We start from the raw sequence: 13,768 nt of genomic DNA, 5'->3' as shown, positions 1-13,768 counted from the left end.
GAACCGGCCGTAGTGAGGAGCAGTCAGGGTTTGCGCAGTGCCTCACGGGGATGGATTTCATGGGTTCCCACCATTTGCTCCAAGTATAAGTGAATGTCATGTGAGTTAGACACCTCACTTTTCTCTTTTCCTGGCTCAACACGCTCACATGCTCTGCGCAGGATGCTCTGGGGGGGAAGAAGCCTGGGGACCAGAGTGTCTTGCTTTCAGGGAGGAGCTCAGCCATATCCCAGCCCCTGGCCCAAGATGAGAAACCATTTGCAGATGGGGATTTGTCCTGTACTTCTAGAAATATCCTGGGCTTGTTCTGCCCTGTGGCTGCTGGCCATGGGCCTCTTTTCACCATGATAGGAGTCCTCTTTAAGACCATTTACACCCCCCCAGCCCACAGAACACTCACGGCTCAATCCCACCTGCACTTCCTGGGGGGCAGCATTAATCTCTGGCTCCCAATTCCACTCTACCGTGAAAGGCTGTGTCTATATATTACCTGCCAGTCTCAGAGCCAGTAATACTGGACTTCAGTGAAGATTTGGTCATTCAATCAACACCCATGGTCCTTCACAGCCCAGTGAGGAGACCAAGGTCGTCTGGCAGACGTGGTGCAGAGGCCTGGCCAGTCAGAAGAATTACAGTCATATGGGACAAAAACTCAGGTAGTCGGAGTTTTCAAAATTGTTCTTAAGAGGAAAAAAATAACTAGTATTTTTAGAGATGAGATTTGCTTGAAGATCACATACACACAAGCCATCGTGGGATCCTCAGGATACAGGGTGGACCCTTACTCTACCATAGACAACTGAGCCATCCTGGCTACCTTATAGTTCCCATGACTCAGTTTCTCCCTGTAAAATAGGCAGATATTGAGCACATGGCCTGCAGGAAAATTAGGAGGTCTAGGATTCTGGTGAAGTTTGATTGTTAAGTCCACGGGATTTAGAATCTTCACAGAAACAAATCTTTGGGTGTGTCCATGGGGAGTCACCATGGATTAAGCCAGCACCATTCCCTGGGCTGGGGCTCCAGACTAACTTAAAAGGGGCCAGAGAACTGAGCACCAGCATGACCCCACCCCCCCCCCTGCTTCTGACAATGGATTGGATGCAATGTCATCAGCTGTCTCATGTTCCTGCTGCCAGGCCTTCGCTGCCATTGGGGGAGGGGGCAATACGTTACGACAGTAAGCCAAGACAGTTCTTTCCTTACTTAAGTTGCTCTGTCAAGTGTTTTGTTAAGTAATGAGAAAATCATCTAACGCGCACAGACAGCTCTGAGGTAGCACCCTGCCCTCTCCTGATGCTATATATACCTGGCCTTCAGGGGCTTTGATCCTAGAGGAAAGCTAGCACCATGCCTTCTACCCATGGCTTCCCAACCTGGCCACCTTAATGCCCTGTACACCCTATGGTCCCGTACCCTACACCCATACCTTATGGATCTATGCCCCACACCTCTTAGGCAATCATACCCTGGGGTGGTGAGACTTAGAGCTAGGTTCTGTCTCAGGAGAGCCATGCCAGTCCGAACAGAATGCTGGTCATTACAGCTGTCCCTTGAGAAATGACAGTCCTACAGGGGTGACATCAGATGGGTGGTGGATAATGAGTGGTGTGCAGTGGAGGACAGGCAGGGGTGTAGACCTTTGATACTAGGCAGCTGGCAGCAGAAACTGGTCAATGGGTGGAAGATGAGATGGTGGATAATGGAATGGGCAGTGAATTGTGACTCTGTGTAATGGAGAATGGGCAGCGAACAGTGGGCAGTGGACAGTATGGTGGATAGTGTGTGGTGAACAGTGGGCAGTGGACAGTATGGTGGATAGTGTGTGGTGAACAGTGGGCAGTGGCAGTAGGGTGGACAGTGGGCAGCGGACACTAGATTGTGAGCAAGAAGCACTGAAATTGCTTTGCTAACCGACAACATAGCTTATGCAGAAGCTCTCCTAACCGACAGGTACGTATTCATTCTTTAAAAGATGGACAAGCAAAAGTTTCCTGATCCTACAACATAACCCCCATAGATTCTGATGATGGAATTTCCAGTTTACAAAAATAAAACAACAAACAAACAAGCAAACAACAACAACAAAATAAAACCGACCTCAGTCCACCCATATCCCCAGTCCCTGGGCAAACAGAAACATCTTGTAGGAATCGACATTCTATATAGTCACAGCAGTGCGCTTCCTGCAGAGGAGAGCCTTGCCGGGCTGCTTCTGTGGGTGTCAGCTCTCGTCCCCTGCCACAGGCTCGCCCTCACCGGCCACAGGTTAGTACTAAATGGCTGTCGCTGGGCTATGTCTGTGAATCTGCTCTCATCTGCTTAGTTAATCCTCTGAAGCTGCTGCTAAGGCATTTTTTAAGTGGTTGCTCATGGATCATCCCGCTCACCCCTTCGTCTCCGTGGCGACCCACTTTTGGTCTTTTGTGCAGTGGCAGTTGGAGAATTGGGTCGTGATGTGTGTGGGGCTTTGGCAAAAAAAATGTTTAATAGACTTGCTAGTTAGCATTCCATCCTTCCAGGTCTCAGATAAGATGAAGCTGAGTGCAGGCTGGTGGTCAGCTTAGAGGAGGGGTAGGGTAAGTGCCCCTGCATGTCTTCTCTGAAGGAACTCTTGGGGGGTCCCATGGGCATATGGGACGGTGTGAGCACACATGCGTTACCCTGGTTACCGCTGTGTGATTTGGGCATGTCACCAAGCTTGCAGGTGTGGATGAGATTCGTCCCTTGGCAGACAGCTGGTGACCAGCTAGGGTTGCCTAGGGTTTACTGCTCCTGGCCATATTCTGAAAGGACTCTGAATACTCCCACAGAGGTACCTCATGCTCATGATTATTCTTGCACTAGTCATGACATAGAAGAAATAAAAACCACTTGGATGTCCATAAACAGGCAAATGAGTGGGGAAAAAGTGGTCTATATACACAATGGAATAGTATTCAGCTATAGAAAGGATGTAATTGAGGCATGTGTGTGTGTGTGTTTCTTGGACATGGCGTCTGCTTAGACACCAATGGCTGATATCCATATGTCTGGCTCGGTGATGAGGCATGGTCTATTGTCACTAAGAGGTTCTCTATGTCCCTCAATGGCAGGGAGATGCTGCATGTACCTCTGGAGCCCATGGGCCTCTATCTGCGCACAGATGCAGGTCAGGGCTGCTGCAGCGATAGGGCATGGCAGCTTCCCCCAGTCATGGAATGGCAGAGTGTCTATACGATCATGTTTAGACTGTTTATGGTAGGGATTCTATTTTAGAAGCACTTTAGGTTTGCAGAGAAGCTGTGGAGACTGCTGGGACTCTGGAAGGACTGTGGACTGATCCAAGTCCTCAGCTGCCCATATGTCTCCCTAGTGGTTCTACGGTCCGCAGCCGACATGACAAACAATCAGGTATCATTATGTCATGGTTTACAACAGTCCACGTGTGGCACCTGTGGCAGCCGTTACTCGAGTCCCTTATCTCTCTGGGATCCCCTTATACCTCCTGGGGTTCCTCTCATCTGTTAACGTTTCTCAGCTTCTTCTTATTTTTGGTGACCTTCGGGATTTGCTGAAAGTGGTCATGAGTTTTGTAGAACACATCACTTGTTTTTTTTTAGCATGCCACCATTTGGGGTTTGAACACAAAGCTGGTCTCCGAGCGCAGAGAGTCTGCCTGAGCAGCTGGCTTTCCCTAAAGCTCCTTAGGCTGCAGGAAACCAGCACCTGGAAAGAGCCCAGGCTGCCCTGGCCCCCTCTCCATGCAAATCCAAATCTCATTTGGGTCCTGGGAAGAACTAAAAATAGCTCCATCCTATGGCAAGATAGAGGCTGAGGTAGGGGAGGGATCCCCTAGCTCTCCAAAGACACCGGCATCATCAGGCTGTCTCTGATGGCCTCTTAATTACTGGCGGCACATACAGCAATCCTGGCCTTGGAAAAAAATGCAGTTGGAGAAAATGTATCTCTTTGTAAGTGTCTCTCTGTGTTTAGTTGTTGCATTTAACTCAAGAAATACAACCCCCCCCCCCAAGAAAACAGGCACAATATGTTGCACAATATGTAACTCAGGAAAGAATACACTGAATTCTCACTGTGTCTCTACTCCCTGGGTACTGCATGGAGCCTGAGAGGAACATCTGGAGGCCCTCCAGTGGGGCCTCCTGTTGGGGGCAAATGGACCTCAATGGTTTGGGATTTCTAATCCCTGACACCTGCACACCACTAATCTCTAAGAAGCTTCAGTCTTCCTGAAACCCCACCCAAGGCAGATGACATGGACAAAGAGCCCTCATACAGGACCAAAGTCACTGAGCTCACAGCACCCAGGTGGCTCTTACGTAAGCATCTGGTCCTCTGTGTCACTCCTCAGCCCTTGCAAGGGGGCATCTCCATCTGCATCAAGAGAGTAAAGCTGTCAGGGCCTGGCAAGGGTCACACACATGGCCTCTGATGGAGCTCTTGGACATGCTTGAGTTAGTCAAATGGAAGCTTCATTTCTTTGTAAGGGTCAAAGAAAAATAATAATATAGACTCAACCTACCATGCTCAAAGGCTCCTCCTCTCAAATTCCTTTACTAGGCAAACTCAGAAAGCCAGCTGCAGCTAGAACTGGATCTCTAGCAGAGACACGTGGATGGAGGACCTTGGGAGATTGCTCTGTGGAAACATTTATCTTGCATTCACAATGCCTCGCGTTTGAGGCTGAGCTATTACTGTAATTGGATTTTAATAAGGCCAGAGAATTGTCTGGGGCTCTGCTTGCTGCCTGGACCAATGTGAGGGCAAGAGGCCTGTGCTGCACCACCCTCTCCAACTGTGGAAGTTTCCTAACTCAGACCTCTTAAGAGAAATGGCTCCACTTCTGCTGCTCCCCACTCCACAGCGCAGCATCCTATGCAGTAAACACAAATCCGGTTGCTATTTGCTGATATCTGCATTAGCCGGTCATACGGGGGACAGATGATTCTGAAGTCTGAACAGCAGATCACTTTATGATACTTTAATTGCATCTCTGTAATTTGAACTCCACGTTTTGAGCTTGTCTCTAGACTTCTAATCAACCAGGCAGACTTCTGAGCCTCTGGAACTCCTTCTGAGCCCCTCCATAGAATTTTCCGTGCTTAATAAAGATGAGGGAGCCAAGAATGTGGCTTTTGGCATGATGTTATGTGGAGGCTAAACTCATTTTTCCTAAAGCCAGGTGTGAGAACTGGGTTTCCTGAAACACAAAGACCTTGATACAGGGGTCTCTGGCTCTTTCTTCCTGTCATGGCTTGAATATGCTTGGCTTAGGGAGTGGTACTATTTGGAGGTGTGGCCTTGTTGGAATAGGTTAGGGCTTTAACACCCTCATCCTAGCTGCCTGGAAGCCAGTATTCCACTAGCAGCCTTCAGATGAAGATGTAGAACTCTCAGCTCCATCTGCACCATGCCTGCCTGGACGCTGCCATGTTCCCCCCTTGATGATAATGGACTGAACCTCTGAACCTGTACGCCAGCACCAATTCAAGTTTTCCTTATAAGAATTGCCTTGGTCATAGTGTCTGTTTTCAGAAGTAAAACCCTAACTGAGACACTTCCCAAGATGCACTGATGCTCCGCATTCTAGAGGAGACTAGAAATAGCCAACCTGTGGCCTGGTGGTCTTTGGCTCAGACTCTCCTACAGAGTTCTTGGTCCATGGGAACAACAATAGGTCATTCGCACCACAAAAAAAAGCACAGGCCATACCCTGTGCTCCCTGCGTTCATTTCCCTAGTTAGGAGCACCAGAAGTCAGGACTTGGGGGAACCCTTCAAGGTTGCTGCTCCCCTGACTTTGCACAGGGCTTCCACTGGCTGTGTGCAGCCCTCATCCCTGAAGAGAACCAGCTGAGGCTGCTTCCATTTTCATCTACGACTCACTCTCAACCCAGGATTACATTAGATATTTTTAAACGATAGGACCTCATGTAGACTCCGCTGGCCTCGAATCCCATGTGTAGCAATGGATGGTCTTTAACTTCTGATCCTCCTGTTTCCACCTCCTGTAACCTATGCTGAGATTACAGACCACCACCACCGTGTCCAGATCATGCTGGGCTGTGACAAGAGCCCAGAGTTCCTTGTATGCTAAACAAGCACTCTACCATGTAAGCACCATCCCCACCAACCACCATCACAGTCCAGTCAACCACCATGGCTCCCCACAGTGAGCTCTTTACTGTCCTCTGAACATAACTGTTCACAGCCCCAGCCTCACAGAAGATGCATTCCACCAGTCTTGCATCATAGGCCTGCATTCCAGTATATGAATGAAAAGCAGCCATGCTGTTCATCAGGTTTAGGAGTTCTCTGGTGGAATTTTTAGGGTCACTTATATATGCTATCATATCATCTGCAAATAGTGATACTTTGAATAGCCAGAAACTGGAAAGAACCCAGATGGCCCTCAACAGAGGAATAGATACAGAAAATGTGGTACATTCACACAATGGAGTACTACTCAGCTATTAAAAACAATAAATTTATGAAATTCTTAGGCAAATGGATGGATCTGGAGGATATCATCCTGAGTGAGGTAACCCAGTCACAAAAGAACACACATGATATGCTCTCACTGATAAGTGGATATTAGCCCAGAAACTTAGAATACCCAAGATACAATTTACAAAACACATGAAACTCAAGAAAAAGGAAGACCAAAGTGTGGATACTTCGTTCTTCCTTAGAATGGGGAACAAAATATCCATGGAGGGAGTTACAGAGACAAAGTTTGGAGCTGAGACAAAAGGATGGACCATCTAGAGACTGCCCCACCCGGGGATTCATCCCATAATCAGCCACCAAACGCAGACACTATGGCGTATGCCAGCAAGATTTTGCTGACAGGACCCTGATATAGCTATCTCTTGTGAGGCTATGCCAGTGCCTGGCAAATACAGAAGTGGATGATCATAGTCATGTATTGGATGGAACACAGGGCCCCCAATGGAGGAGCTAGAGAAAGTACCCAAGGAGCTGAAGGGGTCTGCAACCCTATAGGTGGAACAACAATATGAACTAACCAGTACCCCCCGAGCTCATGTCTCTAGTAGCATATGTAGCAGAAGATGGCCTAGTCAGCCACCATTGGGAGGAGAGGCCCTTGGTCTTGCGAAGATCATATGCAGGGCAATGCCTGGGCCAGGAAGCAGGAGTGGGTGGGTTGAGGAGCAGGGCGGGGGGAGGTATAGGAAACTTTCAAGATAGCATTTGAAATATAAATGAAGAAAATATCTAATGAAAAGAAAAGAAAAGAAAAAAAAAAGAAAATAAAATCAGCCACGCATTGAAAAGTCATTTCCACAAGAAACGCAGCCCCAAGCCTTACATCATAAGCAAAATGTTAGGCAGTAGGAGGGTGAGCACGTGAGGGAAGAACGCTGTCCACACTGGGGCTTCCTTGATGTTTGCCTTTCCCCACATTAAGTCAGACACTTCTGAGCCAGACCCTTAGTGAGGAGGCGGTGTGACGTGAACACGGTCGGGGAGAGAGCATGTTTTGTGACTGCCTTTGTTGAGATCAAGGGTGTGAGGGATCAGAGTGATTAATTGTGTCTCTGGTTCCAATTAGGACGTGAGTCAGATTTATAAACATGGCGAGTTCATGCAGCTGCCTCGTTGGCCTTGGGCCTGGCCTGATGGTGCTTGGGATCAGAGACGAGGTCAAAGTTCAGGGGGATCTGAGGAAGGATCAGCATCTTGGGTTCTCTGGACACACAGCCAGCCATGTTTGCACTTGGCAGGAGCGGGCCACTTTGTACCATGTGGGCTCTGACCAGCCTTATTCTGGCTTGAGTAAAACTCAGCAGAGGGCGGTGGCACTGGCTGCAGAGTTAAGATGGGATTTGGTGATGTGGCTGAGCTCTCTGGGCCTCCATTTCTCCACTGGAAGCAGTAAGAGCCACATATAGCTCACAGGGTGTGGATTACATGACGTGGTTGAGAGAGAGGTCTAATACCTGTCTGTATTCCCAGATGTCACTCAGTGCTGCCAGCATCACAGAACAGGGGGCTTCCCAATCTCCACCCTGTCAACCTCCAGATGAGGTTGTTGTAGGTGGCTGAACTGCTTCTGAGGGACATCAAATGGCATCCTTTACTAGCAAGCCACCCTAAGAATGGCGACCATCGAAAACTTCCAGGTACTTCACAGTGGTCCACAGTTGATGAACCCCTATCCCCAAACAAAACAAGAGGACACAAATAAGCACCAGTGGTAATCAACCACAGATGGTGTCTATGGACTTCCCTGGGCATCAGCTCAGGGGTCAAAGCATCACAGGACACCAGGGTCTAATAATACAAGGCATGGAGACTATACATCTAGTGGGCTCTTTGAGAGAGGCATCTACAGTTGACTCAGGTGACAGGTGATGGGTGTTGTAGAGAGAATCTCAGGGGACAGGCAACCCTGTGGGTGTCCCACCCTGGTGACAGTCCAGGAATAGGCTCTACTCAATGATCAATTGAGTAGATTCTGGGATACTTGCTCTACCAGCTACCTGGTGATATCAAAACCCCAGGTCCTAGGATAGAGGTATCATGATCTGATGCTAGGACACAGGACAGACTGTCCCAGCCCCAGGGTAGCAGGTGGGAAGTGGAGGGTGGCTTTCACAGAGCACAAACATAGAGAGAAGGATCTAGGCTGCACCCCAGGGTGTTCTGGGACAACCGGATCGTACTGGATTTCTCTAGCTGAGGTGAACCACAGCCAAACATCTGCTTATCACAAGTACAATGTCAGTGTGTGAGGAAATAAAAGACAGCTTTGTTCACAGGGCCAGAGTACTTGCCACGATGGACCGAGGATAGCCGTTAAGCTCAGGTTTATGCACATGGTCCCTCACACCCTTCAATCCCCTGATTCCAAGCTTGCACCCAAGATCAGGAATGGTGCATGACCTCTGACACATGACCCGTGTTCCAGCAAACCTGGGGCAGGTGAGGATCCTCTCCAGTCCCCATTTCTCCTTCTGTAAAGCTCAACACCCTCTGAGCTGCTTTTCCAGAAGAAATCAGGGTGCTTAGTGGATTAGCTTTTATGATGTCTCCCTTTCTCCCCTCATCTGTGCTAGCAGGAACACATCCCACACTTGGGGGAACGTCTGCACACTGGAAAGTCTGCCAGGCGCCTTCCGGGTGCATCTCCCTGCACCTGAGCCCTGAGTAGATGCCTCCCTCTGCCTCCACTGACCTGTTTTCCCTCGCCACAGGACTTTGGTCCCATCATGTACATCTGTACCGCTCCTTCCTAATGCTAGCAGCCACCCAGGACCATGTATGCCCAATCCGGGCCATGTAACACGATACCAGCCTCACATTCTATGTGTGTCAGTACTTCAGTGTGCTCTAGTCTCCCTGGACTTTCCAAACACTGAAGGAACTGTTAGGGATGGTCCCAATGTTTTAATACCATAATTATGTTATGAAATAAATGGAACAGGCACTCAAAGGGGTCCCTCCCTGTGTTTTCTCCAGAAATCTTGAGACTTTGACTTATTAGGGTAGTGGTGTCTTTAGAACACACAATCTAGAATATCCATATGAAACAAGTTATATATATGACTGAATTCTGTCAGGAACAAGGACAACAACAACAACAACACCACCCTCAAAACAGGGACGGAAAGTAATGGTGTTTTATTTTGAGACATCTGCAGCGAATTTAATTGTGCCTATTTCTCTCTACCTGTAACCACTAGTAGGAAGCTTGCACCATGTGGTGGTCACCTGCAGTGCTTGGAGGACCATCCTGTCACTCAGATTGTGAGACACACATCTCTAGAGCATGCCTCTCTTTAACCCTTCTAGCTGTACCTGTCTTTCACAGCACTAGGTGGGTACAACCACGACTAATGGGGCCCCAGAAGGCTGGGTCTTCTTTCTTTCAGATAATATCATGATCTTATCCCTAAGCCATGTGACACAAGGTGGGGATACTTCTCACCCACACAAGTAACATCGCACACTCTTCTTTCCAGTAGACAATGAGAATCCTCAACTATTTGCAACTGTCCCTTTAATGGGGAACACCACCGAAGCCATTGTGACCAATAGGAAGAGCCCTGGCAGTCTGAGCAGACTGCCCGGTCACCAGCTTGTGGAATTAGAAACAGACACTAGAGATTGTGAGAAAGACAACGTAGAGGTGTCCATGTCATTCTCAAGGACAGACCTCAGCTCAATCCCTGGGGCTGCTGAGAGATTAGAATGTTCCTCACAGGGAGAGCAGGTCCTGAAGCTCACACTGACATCCGGTGTTCTGCCTCATTTGGGTCAACCATTCTGACTTCAGGTTGGAGTCTCCAATCATTTGGTCTGTGAACTTCCCAAGTCAGAAAGTCCACAGCAACCACACTGCTTTGTAGCTTGCTGCTTAACTATTGCATCTTTACCCTTGCATTCATTTGTACATGCTGAACCAAGATATACCAAGACGTGCCATCATAGACTTGGAAAACATGGCCAGCATCCCTCGCGCACAGACCAAGGATCATCAGCCTGTGGGTGCATGGCCAGGGGGGTGGTTTACTGTACATGGGGTCTTCACTCACATCTCTGGAGCCAGGAAGTGGAGGGAACATTCTTGCTGGTGTGACAGCCAGTATAGACACACGTATGCCCAGCTTTAGCAGTGAGTCACTTACCTAGGAATAAGAGGAAAGGTTTGTGAGTTGAGTAGAGTCTCCCCCTACTGGATTCCTAGTTCTTGTAGCAATCATGAATGTCAGGACCAAAGACAACTTGGGGAGGAAAGGGTTTATTTGGCTTAGAGGTTATTGTGATTGATCATCAAAGAAAGCCAAAGCAGGAATTATGGAGGTACATTCCTGACTGGCTTGCTCTTCTCCTGGCTTATATTCAGGCAGATTCTTACATAAACCAGGTGCCCTGGGGTGCCCCCATAAGTGATTCTGGGCCCTCGAAAGACAACTAGCCATCAAGATCATGTCCCATGGACTGGTCCACTGGCCAGTCTGATTCAGGAAATTCTTCAGTGAAGGTTCCTTCTTCCCAGGTGACTCTAAATTTGTCAAGTTGACATCTAAAACCATGGTGGTGCCCTAAGGGGTGAGGTGTGGTCCTTCTGTAATGACCAGTATCTGATACTTTTTAGTTTGCTTTGTTTTTTTTTTTTGTTTTGTTTTGTTTGTTTGTTTGTTTGTTTTATTTTTTGTTTTTTGAGACAGGGTCTCTCTAGTAGCCTTTGCTGACCTGGAACTCATTATATAGTCCAGGCTGGCCTTAAACGCATAAAGACCCCTCTGCCTCTCAAGGGCAGGGGTTGAAGGCAAGTGCCACCATGCCCATTCTGAAACCTCTTGTATTTTCCAGTGTCATTCTGAAACATACTTCCATGAATCTTGGGACCATGGGGAGACACATGCTTAAAGGGTTGGGGACTCAGAAAGAGTAAGAGAGCCAAGACAAAGGCCAGCATCTCTGTTACTTTAGCCAGGTTTCCTCAGTCTCACCATTCACCCACCAGGGCTCTCACTGGCAAACAACAGCCAGGAGAATGACAAAGACCAGCATCTCCCAAGTATCCCTGGCTCCACTCAACTTGCTCTTCCCAGGGTTCTTCTTTCCACCATCTTTAAACTAACTGGTCTTCTGTAAAGGGACCAGGATAATATCCCATCTAAACTGCCTCCTCCCACAGCCTGAAGCGTCTAGCTACATCACAGCCCAGCTACACCATAGCACACAGAAGAATCTGCTGAGGGCTTTGAAGACCTGACTCTGAAAGGACCCTGCGATAGTTAACTGCCTGTAAAACGTCAATTCTTCTCACCAGGAACATGGCATTGTTCCTGGTGGGCATTGTAAAGCACAGCCCTCTGGAGACACTGCAATCATGGCACAAGGGCAGCTAAGTGTCCAGAACGGTAAAGAATGCGCTCTCCTGTACCCCACGCCAGGTGAGTTACTGTGGCTGCCATGTAGTTCCCCAGTGGTTCCCACCCAAAGCTCACTCTATAGAAGAACGCCTTGGAACTGGATCATGGAGGGATTTGGAAAAGTCTGAAGATGCAGCCTGGGGAAAGTTTGGGATCTTATTCACTTTAACGGTGACTTTTGTAGAAGCTAAGAACAAGCTTCCAATCAAAATGTGCACATTAACGACTGGACACCCTGGCTTCTGGAGAAATGAGGGCTACCAGGAATCTGAGTAGAGCTCATTCCTGTTACATTCCGAGAAATAACTTGCCAGAATTTCCTCTTATGTCCTGAGAGTTTAAATGAGCTTGGACTTTAAAACAAAAGATTAATTTATTTGGCAGATAACATTTCAAGAGAGTGAGAATTCAGGGGGTGGCATGGTTCCTGCTAGCTGCTTTTAGCTAGGCTTATAGTGAGATTGGAGAGCAAAGCAAAGCAAAGCAAAGCAAAGCAAAGCAAAAAGAGAGAGAGAGAGAGAGAGAGAGAGAGAGAGAGAGAGAGAGAGAGAGAGAGAGAGAGAGAGAGAGAGAAGGTTTAAATTAGCCAGAAAAGAAGTGATTCAGCATTGGAGGGAATGGCCGTTAGGGAGATTAATACAGTTAAATAGAAATCAGGGCTTTGCATCTACATAATAGGAAAGACACCTCGAGAAACCGGCAGAAATGCCCAACCCCACCCCTAACGCCTTCCATGATGCTGTGGGCTATCTTATACAGGTCACAGGGACCTTGGTAATTGTTTCCCTGGGCTCTGACACTGATGACAGCTTCACACATCTGTGGGTGTCAGTGTTATTGGGTCATGGAGGGGTCCACCCAGACTTCAGAGGAAGGTAGAGGAGGTCGGGAAATGTGTGGCAGAGTCAGAAACCTGAAGACTCTGAGGGGCCATCTGTGAAGCTATGAAGGTCAGCAAGACTCTGCTGAGAATAAAGTCCAGGCCTAGAGTGGAGTCAGTCTAGGAGAGAGGGCACGAGCTGCAGAGAGCAGGGCTTGGGCTTCAAAAGCCTGCTGGAGTTGGCATCATGATACTATGTGTCCTCGATGCTGGATATGGAGCTACAAGATTTACTTTGTGTGCTTTGGTGGCATCCTGGTTAGAACCACTATATACTCCCTATTCGCAACCATTCCACCTTAGACTACCTTGAGTCCTTACTTTATTATTATTAATTATTTTATCACTTTTATTTTATTATTTTGTTATTGATTATTGTTAATATGATTGCATATTCATATTTATTATGACTAGGATACCTTGCTTTCTGAGTTTATAAAGTCTCATAGCTAAGAGCTTGCTTTGGGTCTTAGAAGAGGCATTCAACATAACACGGAATTTTAAACACTAATGGAACTCTTAAGTCTTTGGGAAGATGCATTTTGTTTTATACGATGACCGTGAACCCCTTGGAGCCAGGGGTGAAATGTTATAATGTGAAGGGGAAAAGCTCCCGGTGGGCTGTGGTTAAGTGCTTGGTGACCAGGTGATGGAGCTATGTGGGGAGGGTCAGGAAACCAGAAGGGGTGGGGCCTGCCTGGAGGAAACAAGTCAAGGGGTCAGGTATTTGAAGATGTCCTCCTCTCTCTGCTACCTGGTTACCTTGGGATGAGCAGCATGGACCACATGATCCTGCCTCCTCCTAAGGGGCTCCAGAAATGTGAGCCAAGAAACTGTGCACTGAACAACGGGATAAGAGAGCAAAAGACGGCGGCATTCTCTTGTATTTCTGCCAGGCATTTGGTCACAAATACCTGTAGCGATCAGTACAGACACACAGGGCTTTTCCTTTCTAGGCTGTGGCAGGAAAGACTACA

The 13,768-nt window shown here is 47.9% G+C and overlaps 1 protein-coding gene across 4 annotated transcripts in view; it reads right to left on the bottom strand.

Moving 5' to 3' along the window:
* Cdh4 (cadherin 4) overlaps positions 1 to 13,768 on the bottom strand; it is a 456,955-nt gene that overhangs the window by 260,927 nt on the left and 182,260 nt on the right. The window contains exon 3 of one of the 4 annotated variants that reach the window (XM_030247044.1): positions 10,565 to 10,657. The exons of the other annotated variants lie outside the window; for them this stretch is intronic. The gene's annotated coding sequence lies outside the window, so the exon portion shown is untranslated. The remainder of the gene's footprint in view (positions 1 to 10,564; positions 10,658 to 13,768) is intronic. 4 annotated transcript variants of the gene reach the window in all.

This window comes from Mus musculus, chromosome 2 (genome assembly GCF_000001635.26).
Source record: "Mus musculus strain C57BL/6J chromosome 2, GRCm38.p6 C57BL/6J".
NCBI lineage: Eukaryota > Metazoa > Chordata > Mammalia > Rodentia > Muridae > Mus > Mus musculus.
The sequence above is the reverse complement of the archived record's forward strand: the minus strand, read 5'-3'. Positions and strand labels throughout refer to the sequence as shown.